We start from the raw sequence: 12,500 nt of genomic DNA on the forward strand, positions 1-12,500 counted from the left end.
TTTACTGCAGTCCATAAACCATGTGTGTCATTTAATATTCAGACACTTGTGAACTAACATGGCTATCAGACAGAGTCACAGGGTCCAGAGGTATCAGGCTAATACAGTGGCCTGAAGAGACAGACATATAAGAGATATAATAACTGCACTGAGTAAAACCTGGAAGAGCTCCTTTTATTTGTACTCGTCCATTTTCCAGATTTGGGAGGGTTCAGGGTTTTACACAGTGCAGTTACCCAGTGATCCTGCTTTGTGATTACATTACATTGCATTATTGGCATTTGGCACACCAGAGTGACGTACTGTTGATTAGACTAAGCAGGAGACAATCCTCCCCTGGAGCAATGCAGGGTTAAGGGCCTTGCTCAAGGGCCCAATGGCTGTGCGGATCTTATTGTAGCTACACTGCGATTTGAACCACCAACCGTGCCTGTCCCAGTCATTTACCTTAACCACTACGCTACAGGCTGCCCATGATGCAGTCCCCCTGGTCTGTAAGAGGAAGTAGACACAGTCACAGACACAGACACAGACACAGACACAGACACAGACACAGACACAAACACAGATACAGATACAGATACAGATACAGTCACAGTCACAGACACACAGTCAGAGAGACAGACACAAACACAGACACGGACACAGACAGACACAGGCACAGACACAGACACAGACACAGACACACATACACAAACAGACACACAGTCAGAGAGACAAACACAGACACAGTCAAAGACAAACGCAGACACAGACACAGTCACAGACAAACGCAGACACAGACACAGTCACAGACAAACACAGATACAGTCACAGTCACAGTCACAGACAAACACAGACACAGTCACAGACAGACACAGACACAGTCTCCAGCAGAAAGCAGAGAACCGCTGGGACACCGTCTGCCTGGGAGGGGGCTGTAACCACCTTCCACCGGCTCAAAGTTATTACACTCATTTATTTAATTAACTTATACATCTCATGCGCAGAAGTAGGAGATTATTAAAATACCATGTGCGACTGCAACAAATGTAGCAAGTGCTTGAAGTTGAAAAATGAACAGTAGCCAGTTGCCACGAGGAACACAATCATTGCTCGGCTGGTGCAATGAATCTATTCGGTTCATCAAAGAGCATTCTCCCCTGAACAGAGTGCGCTCAAACTGCAGGACTTCAAGAGAGTAAAAGTTACCGCGTGTCGATGTACGTTTCGCTGAAGTTAGTTTTGTACATTGAACGCGGGCAGGTCTGGGCCTTTGATGGTGCAGACAGTGGGGTACAGAAAAGCTCAGGGTCCCTGTTTCTCTACATCTGAGACATTCCACTCTGCCGCTCAGGATCACTCCAGGCCTATCTAACCCAAACCCCAACCCTGAGTCACTACAACCTGCTGCTCACATCAAACCCCAACCCTGAGTCACTACAACCTGCTGCTCACAACAAACCCCAACCCTGAGTCACTACAACCTGCTGAGACATGCTACGTACACACCGCTGAGAGTGTGTGTGTGAGACTGTGTGTATGTGTGTGTGTGTGTGTGTGTGTGTGTGTGTGAGTGTGTGTGTGAGAGAGTGTGTGTGTCTGCATGTGTGTGTGTGTGTGTGTCTGCGTGTGAGAGTGTGAGTGTGTGTGTGTGTGTGAGAGTGTGTGAGTGTGCGAGTGTGTGTGAGTGTGCGTGTGAGAGTGTGTGTGTGTGTGTATATGAGTGTATGTGTGTGTGTGTGCGTGTGTGTGTGTGTGAGAGAGTGTGTGTCTGCATGTGTGAGAGTGTCTGTGTGTGTGTGTGTCTGCGTGTGAGAGTGTGTGAGTGTGTGAGTGTGTGGGCGGTAATATGTCTGCTTCAGGGGAAACTGCATGGTACGCTGTGGTATGTTCGTACGCATGTGATTATCATTCTAACGATAGCAGGCTGATTACCTGTCACTCAGACCACATTTCTCATGGCACTTCCTGCCCGACGGCACATTCTGAGCCCACGGTGTGTGGTGTGAGGTCCACGTGCACCGCTGTTATGGAACTGCATCCTATATCACTTCATACAACACCTTCAGCGTGAATCATCTCAGCAAAATCCACGACGAATAATAAGGCACACTTCTACAGTAGAGTCACCATAATCGGTCTGTGATAGTTTTCAGCCAATATTTGATGAATACAGGCTTCTTTAAAAGGCCGATAAACTTAAAAATATATATTAGGACATGTATCCAGCTTGGAAATAATTGAAAATTTGAAAAGGAAAGATCAAATTAAACACCATTTCCTTCACACACAAGAGATGAAAACGCGGATTTTTACATTAAAATATAAAAAATGTGTTGTGCTTAAAGAGAGAGATTACTCTCACACACGCGCGTTTCGCAGCGGCGGAATCCAGGCGGAACCCACCGCCGCTGCCATGGCAACCAGGAAGCACTGCCGGCACAGTGCTGCCGTGGTTTTCCCACAAGCCACTGCACACGCTGGGTCACGTGACTGCGAGAGCAGACACAGCAGGAGCAGATCGTTTACTTCACAGGGGTTTTGATTTGGGATAAAGTGGTGTGCTTGGAGGTGGAGCAGGAGCAAAACATTATTCTGGACTTACCCCCCCCCCAGATACCATCAGAGAGCTGAATAAAGGACTCAGATAAGAGAGGGGGGTCAAGCAGCCCCCCGTAGCCCCCCACCTTTAAATTAAAAGGCAGACAGCTGAGGGGGGGTGATCTGTAGTTATCTGGATCACCTCTAAACTGGGGGGGGGGCGGGTTGACAGAGCTGGCTCTTCTGCAAAGCCCTTATCTCTGCCCTGCTTTCACAGTCTGTTTATTTTACAGCATAAATATTAAACGCATCATTATAATTCATCACATTATCACATATCAGCACAGAGCTCAGGTCTGTCTCTGCATTAAACCTGCATTATTCATATCTGCTCTTTCACCACTTCAGATTTAATATAGGTGTACTTCCCCAGGGATAACATTCCCATACGCACTTCCACAGGGATAACATTCCCATATGCACTTCCACAGGGATAACATTCCCATACACACTTCCAGAGGGATAACATTCCCATACACACTTCTAGAGGGATAACATTCCCATACACACTTCCACAGGGATAACATTCCCATACACACTTCCACAGGGATAACATTACCATACACACTTCCACAGGGATAACATTACCATACACACTTCTAGAGGGATAACTTTCTCACACACCTCTAGAGGGATAACATTCCCACACACACTTCCAGAGGGATAACACTCCCATACACACTTCCACAGGGATAACATTACCATACACACTTCCACGGGGATAACATTACCATACACACTTCCACAGGGATAACATTCCCATACACACTTCCACAGGGATAACATTCCCATACACACTTCCAGAGGGATAATATTCCCATACATACTTCCACAGGGATAACATTCCCATACACACTTCCAGAGGGATAACATTCCCATATACACTTCTAGAGGGATAACATTCCCATACACACTTCCAGAGGGATAACATTCCCATACACACTTCCAGAGGGATAACATTCCTATACACACTTCCAGAGGGATAACATTCCCATACACACTTCCAGAGGGATAACATTCCCATACACACTTCCAGAGGGATAACATTCCCATACACACTTCCAGAGGGATAACATTCCCATACACACTTCCAGAGGGATAACATTCCCATACACACTTCCAGTGGGATAACATTCCCATACACACTTCCAGAGGGATAACATTCCAGCACCAGCAGCACCAGCAGCACCTCAGGACAACAGGGGCGACCTCACACAAAAAATAAATAAAGAGCGGCAAACAACTGCAATAATTATTCAACAGAAAGGGGGGGCACTCACTGTTCCTGGAGGTTGAAGTCCATGTTTTCGGGAGATATCTGTCCCGTCACAGGGTGCTGAAATGCCGTCACTCTCTGGTTATGGCTGAAGGAGAGAAAAAGAGAGAAGGGAAAGGAGAGAGAGAGAGAGAGATAGAGAGAGGAGGAAAGGACAGGGAGGGAAGCAGATGATTACTTTGGGGGCGAGGAGAGAGGGCAACAAAAACAAATCAAAGTGGAATCAGTATTCCTCCATCAATCTTCCAGGCTCATCATTCCGCTCCGGGCCCTGTGTCCATTCCCAGCCGCGGATCAAGAATTCCACAGGGGGGCACCAACTTTCACACTTCCTCCGTGTTTATGGGGGGTGTACATGTCACAAAGTACACAATGACATCAGGCATTCTTACCTTATACTTCTACACCAAACAACAGGCAGCTACACACACACACGCGCACGCTCACACATTCACACACACGCTCACACATTCACACACTCACACATCTACACACACACTCCCATGATCAGATCAACATTATTAAAACCCAAGCCTGCTATAACAAAATTACGACAAACTAACATAGACTGAACTTGAGAAATGTGACAGGCCTGTGTGAGATAATTTAGTAAAATAATAACCCTGTCTGAGTTTGAGGCTTTGGAGAACCTCCCGGTCTGTCTCCCTTCAGTGACATCAGGATGGCCTGTAGCGTAGTGGTTAAGGTAAATGACTGGGACACGCAAGGTCAGTGGTTCTAATCCTGATCTGCACAGATCTGCACAGCCGTTGGGCTCTTGAGCAAGGCCCTTAACCCTGCATTGCTCCAGGGGAGGACTGTCTCCTGCTTAGTCTAATCAACTGTACGTCGCTCTGGATAAGAGCGTCTGCAACATGCCATTAATGTAATGTAATGTAACATCACACACAGGATATGTCCAGGAAGTGATGCATGCTGGGGGATGTGTGAGTTCCCAGCATGAAGCCACAGCATTTCCTTATTATTGCATTTTCCCTGTCGATGAAAAGGAGCCTGAAACCAACGTGCCCATAAAGCTATGGAAAACTGCACTAAGTGGAAAACTGCACTAAGTGGCTCGGTGATCTATGGAAGGCCAGACTGCGGTTTTCCAAAGAGGATCATGTTTCCATTATTCCAAGATGAGACCTGCAGTTCTGCAAGCTGCCAGAGTTGGCAGGGAGCTGTTGGTACAGAACTCCACACATTCAAACAGACTCACTAAACTCCTCCATCAATGGACACAGAGCTCCACACATTCAAACAGACTCACTAAACTCCTCCATCAATGGACACAGAGCTACACACATTCAAACAGACTCACTGAACTCCTCCATCAATGGACACAGAGCTACACACATTCAAACACTCACTAAACTCCTCCATCAATGGACACAGAGCTACACACATTCAAACAGACTCACTAAACTCCTCCATCAATGGACACAGAGCTACACACATTCAAACAGACTCACTAAACTCCTCCATCAATGGACGCAGAGCTCCACACATTCAAACAGATTCATTAAACCTGCAATACCTCCCATTAGCTCAGGCAGTAAGAGCAGTCATCTGGCAGTCAGAGGGTTGCCGGTTTGATCCGGCCCTAGGTGTGTCAAAGTCTCCCTGAGCAAGACACCTAACCCCCAAATGCTCCTGATGAGCTGGTTGATGCATTGCATGGCAGCCAATCACTGTTGGTGTGTGAGTGTGTGTATGAATGGTTGAATGAGAACCATCAATTGTCCAGCCCTTTGGATAAAAGCGCTATATAGATTCCAACCATTTACCATTCACACTTGATCGCCAATTACAAGTGCTGATGTACGATTGGCTGTTCCAGTTATGAGTGTTGATATATGATTGGCTGTTCGAAAATGGAAGAAAAGCAAACAAAAAACACAAACAAAACAAAGAGACAGAAATTCGACACAGTATCTCACTTGAACAGACCCAGGGCAGGTGCATTAAATCAACACGGAAAGATTTTCATGACACGTCCGTATGGTGTGAGCAGGTACAGCGAGGCAGGGATCAGGGACCACGTTTGAGCTGAAGGTGAGAAGTGCACCCATCTCATAGCCACACCCTCCAGGCATCCCAGCATGCACTGCTCTCACACTATCCAGTCAGTGCACAGAGCACAGAGTATCACACCCACTCCGTCACCATGGAGACACACGGCCTCAGCAGGACTGCTGTTTTGGGCATGTGATATGACGTGGACAAAGTGATTGGTTACCCAGGAGCCCAATCGGAGTGGCTGCAGCTGGGGTCGGCCCGTAGTGCAGAATAGAGAGCAGGCAGGGAAAGAGAGAGGGAGAGAGAGGGAGAGAGAGGGACGGAGAGGGAGGGAGAGAGAGAGAGAGGGAGAGAGAGGGAGAGAGAGGGAGAGGATCTGCAGTGCGGAGTTGCCTCTGTTCCAGCTGATGCCCGGTGCATCACAGAGCCAAAGCATCAGCATCACGTCCCAGCAGCCCCCCCCCCCCAGCTTCCTGTGGGCAGATGAGTGGGTCTGGAGACCTGCGGGGGAACCCCCTCACTGAGGAGCAGGGGTACACTGGCCTGACTGTCCGCTAAACTATCTATACAAATAAAACTCACTGCACAAATCACTTCAAGTTTCACATAAAAACTTTCTGAACTATCAGATAGAGAAACAAAGGCAGCTTGGACCTTAGGTCATTCCCGTGACCTCATGATGAGGGCGAGGTTTTGAATTCCTGCTGAATGTGCGAGCTGAGATACCCCTGTCGACCGGCTCAGAGGCAGATCACCATGGAAACTGGCAGAGACGGGGTGCACAGGGGACGCGACCCCTCCTGCAGACATCCTGCTGATCACATCCTGCTGATCACATCCTGCTGATCCTGATGCTTCTGCACATCCTGCTGATCCTGACGCTTCTGCACATCAAGCTGATTCCCCCACAGACCTGCAACCAACGCACTCTGCAACACACACACACACACACAGACCTGCCCCCAACGCACTCTTCAACACATACACACACACACACACAGACCTGCACCCAACGCACTCTTCAACACACACACACACACACACACACTGAGAGTCACTCTGGTAGATGTTTTGCACTGTCTGAGGATCAACCGATTTAACATTAGAGAACAGCTGAGAAGCCATCTTTCCAATTACTTTTGGTCTCCTAAAATGGGGAAGCAATTCCAACACGGATCACTTTATATGGAAGTAGAGTAAAGCTGACTGTCTGCCCTTTGACCTCATAGTCATCGATGCGTTTCAAATCTGTGCTGGAGTTCAGAGCCAAAAGAACAGAAATGTTACCGCTGTCCAAATACTTACGGACTGCACTGTAGATCCCTTGCCGTCAGACACATTTCCTGCGGCTGCCTGGTTCATTAAAACCAGAAAAAAAGACACCAGCAGACTGACGCTCTGACCTCTGACCTCTGCACACACCTCAGGGTAAAAAACTGTTTGGCCAATCAGGTAACGAGCATTCTGGTTCTGGTTCCTCAGTGGTGGAATGACTTGCCTACCACTGTCAGGACAGTAGAATCCCTCCCCATATTTCGACGCAGACTAAAAACACACCTTCAAACTATACCTTAGTCCCCCCTTCCGATATCCCTCTAGTCTTACTCCCAAAAATAAAAAATAAATTGCACTTACGATGACTGTTGTCCTTTTTGTTTAGAACAGCCCTTCATGTGTATATTACTGGTTATGGATGTGATGCTTTAACTTGAGGAAGAACCTCTGCACTTGTAAGTCGCTTTGGATTAAAAGTGTCTGCTAAATGACTGAAATGTAAATGCAGCATGTGCTACTGATACGTACTGTTCGGGTGCCCTGTCTGCTCTGCCCATGTGCTTCTCCTCCAGGCCAACACGTGAAATTCCTTCAGTGTCGCCACGGGCAACTGCCACTCATATACCCAAGCGCCCACATGGAATACATACCAAAAAAAAATAAAAAAAAAATAAAAAAACATTCCACTGTATGGGAACCCACCCCAGGTTAAATGTTTGGGAAAGCATTATCTAAGCAAAGATTAAAGCAGTTTCACGCTCCAAAAACATTTATAGCATCTGGATTCACGCACAACATACACCTCTCTCTGAGGAGCTGCATTAGCGTGAGTGAGGCACTGCGCTACATGCTAATGCTACTCAGAGAAACACAGAGTCACTGCCACACGCTAACGCGACACAGAGAAACACAGAGCCACTGCGCTACACGCTAATGTTACTCAGAGAAACACAGAGCCACTGCCACACGCTAATGTTACTCAGAGAAACACAGAGCCATTGCTACACGCTAACGCTACTCAGAGAAACACAGAGCCATTGCTACACGCTAATGTTACTCAGAGAAACACAGAGCCACTGCCACACGCTAATGTTACTCAGAGAAACACAGAGCCACTGCGCTACACGCTAATGTTACTCAGAGAAACACAGAGCCACTGCCACACGCTAACGCTACTCAGAGAAACACAGAGCCATTGCTACACGCTAATGTTACTCAGAGAAACACAGAGCCACTGCCACACGCTAATGTTACTCAGAGAAACACAGAGCCATTGCTACACGCTAACGCTACTCAGAGAAACACAGAGCCACTGCCACACACTAATGCTACTCAGAGAAACACAGAGCCACTGCCACACACTAACGTTACTCAGAGAAACACAGAGCCATTGCTACACGCTAATGTTACTCAGAGAAACACAGAGCCACTGCGCTACACGCTAATGTTACTCAGAGAAACACAGAGCCATTGCTACACGCTAATGTTACTCAGAGAAACACAGAGCCATTGCTACATGCTAATGTTACTCAGAGAAACACAGAGCCACTGCGCTACACGCTAATGTTACTCAGAGAAACACAGAGCCATTGCTACACGCTAATGTTACTCAGAGAAACACAGAGCCACTGCGCTACACGCTAATGCTACTCAGAGAAACACAGAGCCACTGCGCTACACGCTAATGTTACTCAGAGAAACACAGAGCCATTGCTACACGCTAATGTTACTCAGAGAAACACAGAGCCATTGCTACACGCTAATGTTACTCAGAGAAACACAGAGCCACTGCGCTACACGCTAATGTTACTCAGAGAAACACAGAGCCACTGCGCTACACGCTAACGCTACTCAGAGAAACACAGAGCTGCAGCGACAGCTCCATCTCAGTTCTACAAAGAAACCTGAGATTGCTTCATCAATTATTCCTGTGCTCCAACCAGGAAAAGTTATTCACAGAGAGCAGAAAACGCACAGCCTGTACCGGGAGCAGGCTAAAACAGTCCTGGCTCTATGGAGCCCAAAAACAGAAGCTTCAGTCTATGAGATAGGTTTCCTGCATTCTCATTGGTTCTAGAGTTTTAGTAACTGTTTTGTGAAAGGTCAACGGCTTGAGCAGACTTCAATCACTGCCTCCCCACCTACAAGAGATACAGACTCATCAGAAGAGCTAACTGCCCAGTATTACCACAACATCCCAGGAAGAACTCAGCATCAACCCGCTCAAGGTTAACCTGGTCAGGCTCATAGTACTGTGAGATTAACCTGGGCTGTACTGATTACACGTGGGTCCCAACAGCCTATTAAATGAAGATTGAAAATTACATTGGTGGATTTGAGGATCCAGATCTGTTGGAATTGTTTTTCCGATGTTCCCATTAATCCCCACCACCGGCATACAGCACCATTCCCGGCATTCCTCCAGAGTTCCCGAGTGACAGCTGGCGGATCGTGGGTTACGCAAGACGTTTCCGCCCCGAAGGTCACCCCCCCCGCACGCTACACCTGCTGTACAGAGCCAGCGTCACATGACCTGCCCGTTCCGCACCCCCCCCACCCCCCCGCCCCTCCCAGAATTACCGCTATCCACAGGCCTACCTGCAGACACACCTGCAGCGACAATCAGATCCCTCTCAGGGCCAGGTCTGCACAGACAGCAGCATCACAACGTTTCCAACCAGGGTTTCACCGTCCGTTCAGCAGAAACAGACTCGGAAATGGAGCACGGTTATCTCCAGAGAAGCGCTCTCCCCGAAAACTAAAAAAAGAAAGTAAGCAACAAAAAAAAAAAGTAGAAAAAAACACCTTCCACGCTCCAGCGAGAAATTCTGCTCCTGCCTTCAGCGTGTAGCCAGTGAAAAACAAACATCACCTTGAAAAACGACAGCTCTCACCTTGGCTGGGAGAGCGCGGCTCGATAACACCCGATACCGCCACGCTGATACCGCGTCTGACGGGCTCCTTCAAAACATCCGCGGGGCGGGGGGCGTGCCAGCACAAAGGTCGCCGCTATATACAGGCCTCCGCATGGCATGCCCGAAACGCCACTCCACGAAACAGAGCTCTGCTTTCGGCTTTTCAGATTACCATTTCATGCAGCTCTTGAAAAAGACAATACATCAACCAGAGAATAACTCCACAACCTGAAAACACCCAGTTTGTTTGTTTCTCTCTCTCTCTCTCTCTCTCTAACACACACACACACACACACACACACACACACACACACTGAACACCCATCAGCAAAAGTAGAATATATTGCTGATCAGGCGTTATGATGAGAAGAATATTTCTGGCTTTATGTCTGAACTGCAGTTCAGTGAAACAGGCCTGTCCTGTTTTTAGGTGCTGAGCAGACAGAAAAGTCACTTTAAAAAGCACAGCGCACACACAACACGCACACACACAGTGCACACACACAGTGCCTGAGCAGCACAAGTTTTATCCCAAAAACCTTCCGATCGCAGTGGACCATCGTCAGATCAGCACAGAAAGACCCTCAAAGATAAACTGACAAAGACACAGTGGAAAGCTGAGAAACTTCTGATCATCACTACTTCTGCCGTATAATCATATTCTCCCGGTCATAACTGCCGTATAATCCACACTCTCCATAACTGCCGCAGTTGTTCTTCAGCCGCTCTGTTCTTTGAAGAGTAGTTGTTTTTAATGCGTCTGTGACTCAGCCTTGTCTTTACCTGTGTTGTGAGTGGCAGCTGGTCCTTTCGCCGCGGTGCTGCGGTTGTCACCATCCGAATTCAGAATGGGGGGGTGGGGGGGTGGTAGAGTATGTGCGTCCCGCCGCGGGGGGGGCGGGGGGCGGGGGGCGGGGCAGGGGTGCAGAACCTCACAGCCGCTCCACAGCTTCTCGAGTTCCAGTCGCGCTGAAGCACGCGGCGTTAGAGCAATGTGATCCACACTCCTGTTCCCTCACAGGCACGCCGCTTATCAGCTCTCTCTCTCTCTCTGTCTCACATTCTTTTCTCCCTCTCTCTCGCACACACATTCTTTTCTCTCTCTCACATTCTCCCCATCTCTCTCTCCCTCCAGCAATAAGCTGCACCTCTTCCCCAGAGCTCATACAATGGAGGGCGGGGTCCGTCCTCACCTCTCTCCAGAACATCCAGAACGTCCAGAACAAACATCTGTCCCCCGCCCCCTCCTCTCCAGCTGTGTCTATGCTGAAAACACACTTCTGTCCAAGTTCAGCTATTCACACAAACACCCTCCTCCTCACACACATACCCTAAAAGCCTTCCAGCTGCACGCTGGAAATGTTCTGGGCATGTGCATCGGTGTTGTTCAGATGGACATTAGCATGTTAGCCTATCCGCTCTGGTGTGAGTCAGTGTTGTTGGGATGGACATTAGCATATTAGCCTATCCACTCTGGTGTGGGTCAGTGTGGTTGGGATGGACATTGGCACGTTAGCCTATCCACTCTGGTGTGGGTCAGTTTTGTTTGGATGGACATTAGCACGTTAGCAATGTGTGGGCCGTGTTGTTGGGAAGGACAATAGCATGTTAATGCTGTGTGAGCCAGTCTTGTTGGGATGGACGTTAGCATGTTAGCACTGTGTGGGCCAGTGTTGTTGGGATGGACGTTAGCACGTTAGCACTGTGTGGGCCAGTGTTGTTGGGATGGACGTTAGCACGTTAGCACTGTGTGGGCCAGTGTTGTTGGGATGGACATTAGCACGTTAGCACTGTGTGGGCCAGTGTTGTTGGGATAGACGTTAGCACGTTAACGCTGTGTGAGCCAGTCTTGTTGGGATGGACATTAGCACGTTAGCACTGTGTGGGCCAGCTGCTCAAGCTTTGTTCAGTAGGAAGGTGTGTGAGGCTTCAATGTTGGGCTATCTCTAAGGAGAATGCTCCTGGCTCCAGAATGCAGGCTGAGCACACGCTCTGCCCTGTCTGGTCCCGCCCTTTGGTCCTCTCCTGCGGTTCCGCTCCTCTCCTGCGGTTCCGCTCCTCTCCTGCGGTTCCGCTCCTCTCCTGCGGTTCCGCTCCTCTCCTGCCCGGGTGAGATCCAGTTTGCGCTCTTCTTCAGAGACCGCAGTGTACACATTTATATGAAATCTTCATTTTTCTGGCAATCTCACATGGAATAGCCTTCAACTTTCAAAACAAGTGACTGACAACTTTCTTGAGAAAGACATTTCTTTCTGCCATTTATAAGGCAAAAATGCTAGTGTATGTGGTGTAGTGTAGATTGCGTAGTGACTGAAAGATATATTTTTGCTTCATTAACTGCGTTAATGGTCCTATGAGTTCAGATGAAGGCTTGGTACAGCCGATCCACAGGTGAACACATCAGCCTGTGAGCATTCTGCACATAACCG

At 48.3% G+C, this 12,500-nt stretch overlaps 1 pseudogene; it reads right to left on the reverse strand.

Moving 5' to 3' along the window:
• The window catches only part of LOC133111848 (pleckstrin homology domain-containing family A member 7-like), an 82,902-nt pseudogene that overhangs the window by 40,647 nt on the left and 29,755 nt on the right, over positions 1-12,500 (reverse strand).

The sequence above is a fragment of the Conger conger genome, chromosome 15 (assembly GCF_963514075.1).
Source record: "Conger conger chromosome 15, fConCon1.1, whole genome shotgun sequence".
NCBI classification, from domain to species: domain Eukaryota; kingdom Metazoa; phylum Chordata; class Actinopteri; order Anguilliformes; family Congridae; genus Conger; species Conger conger.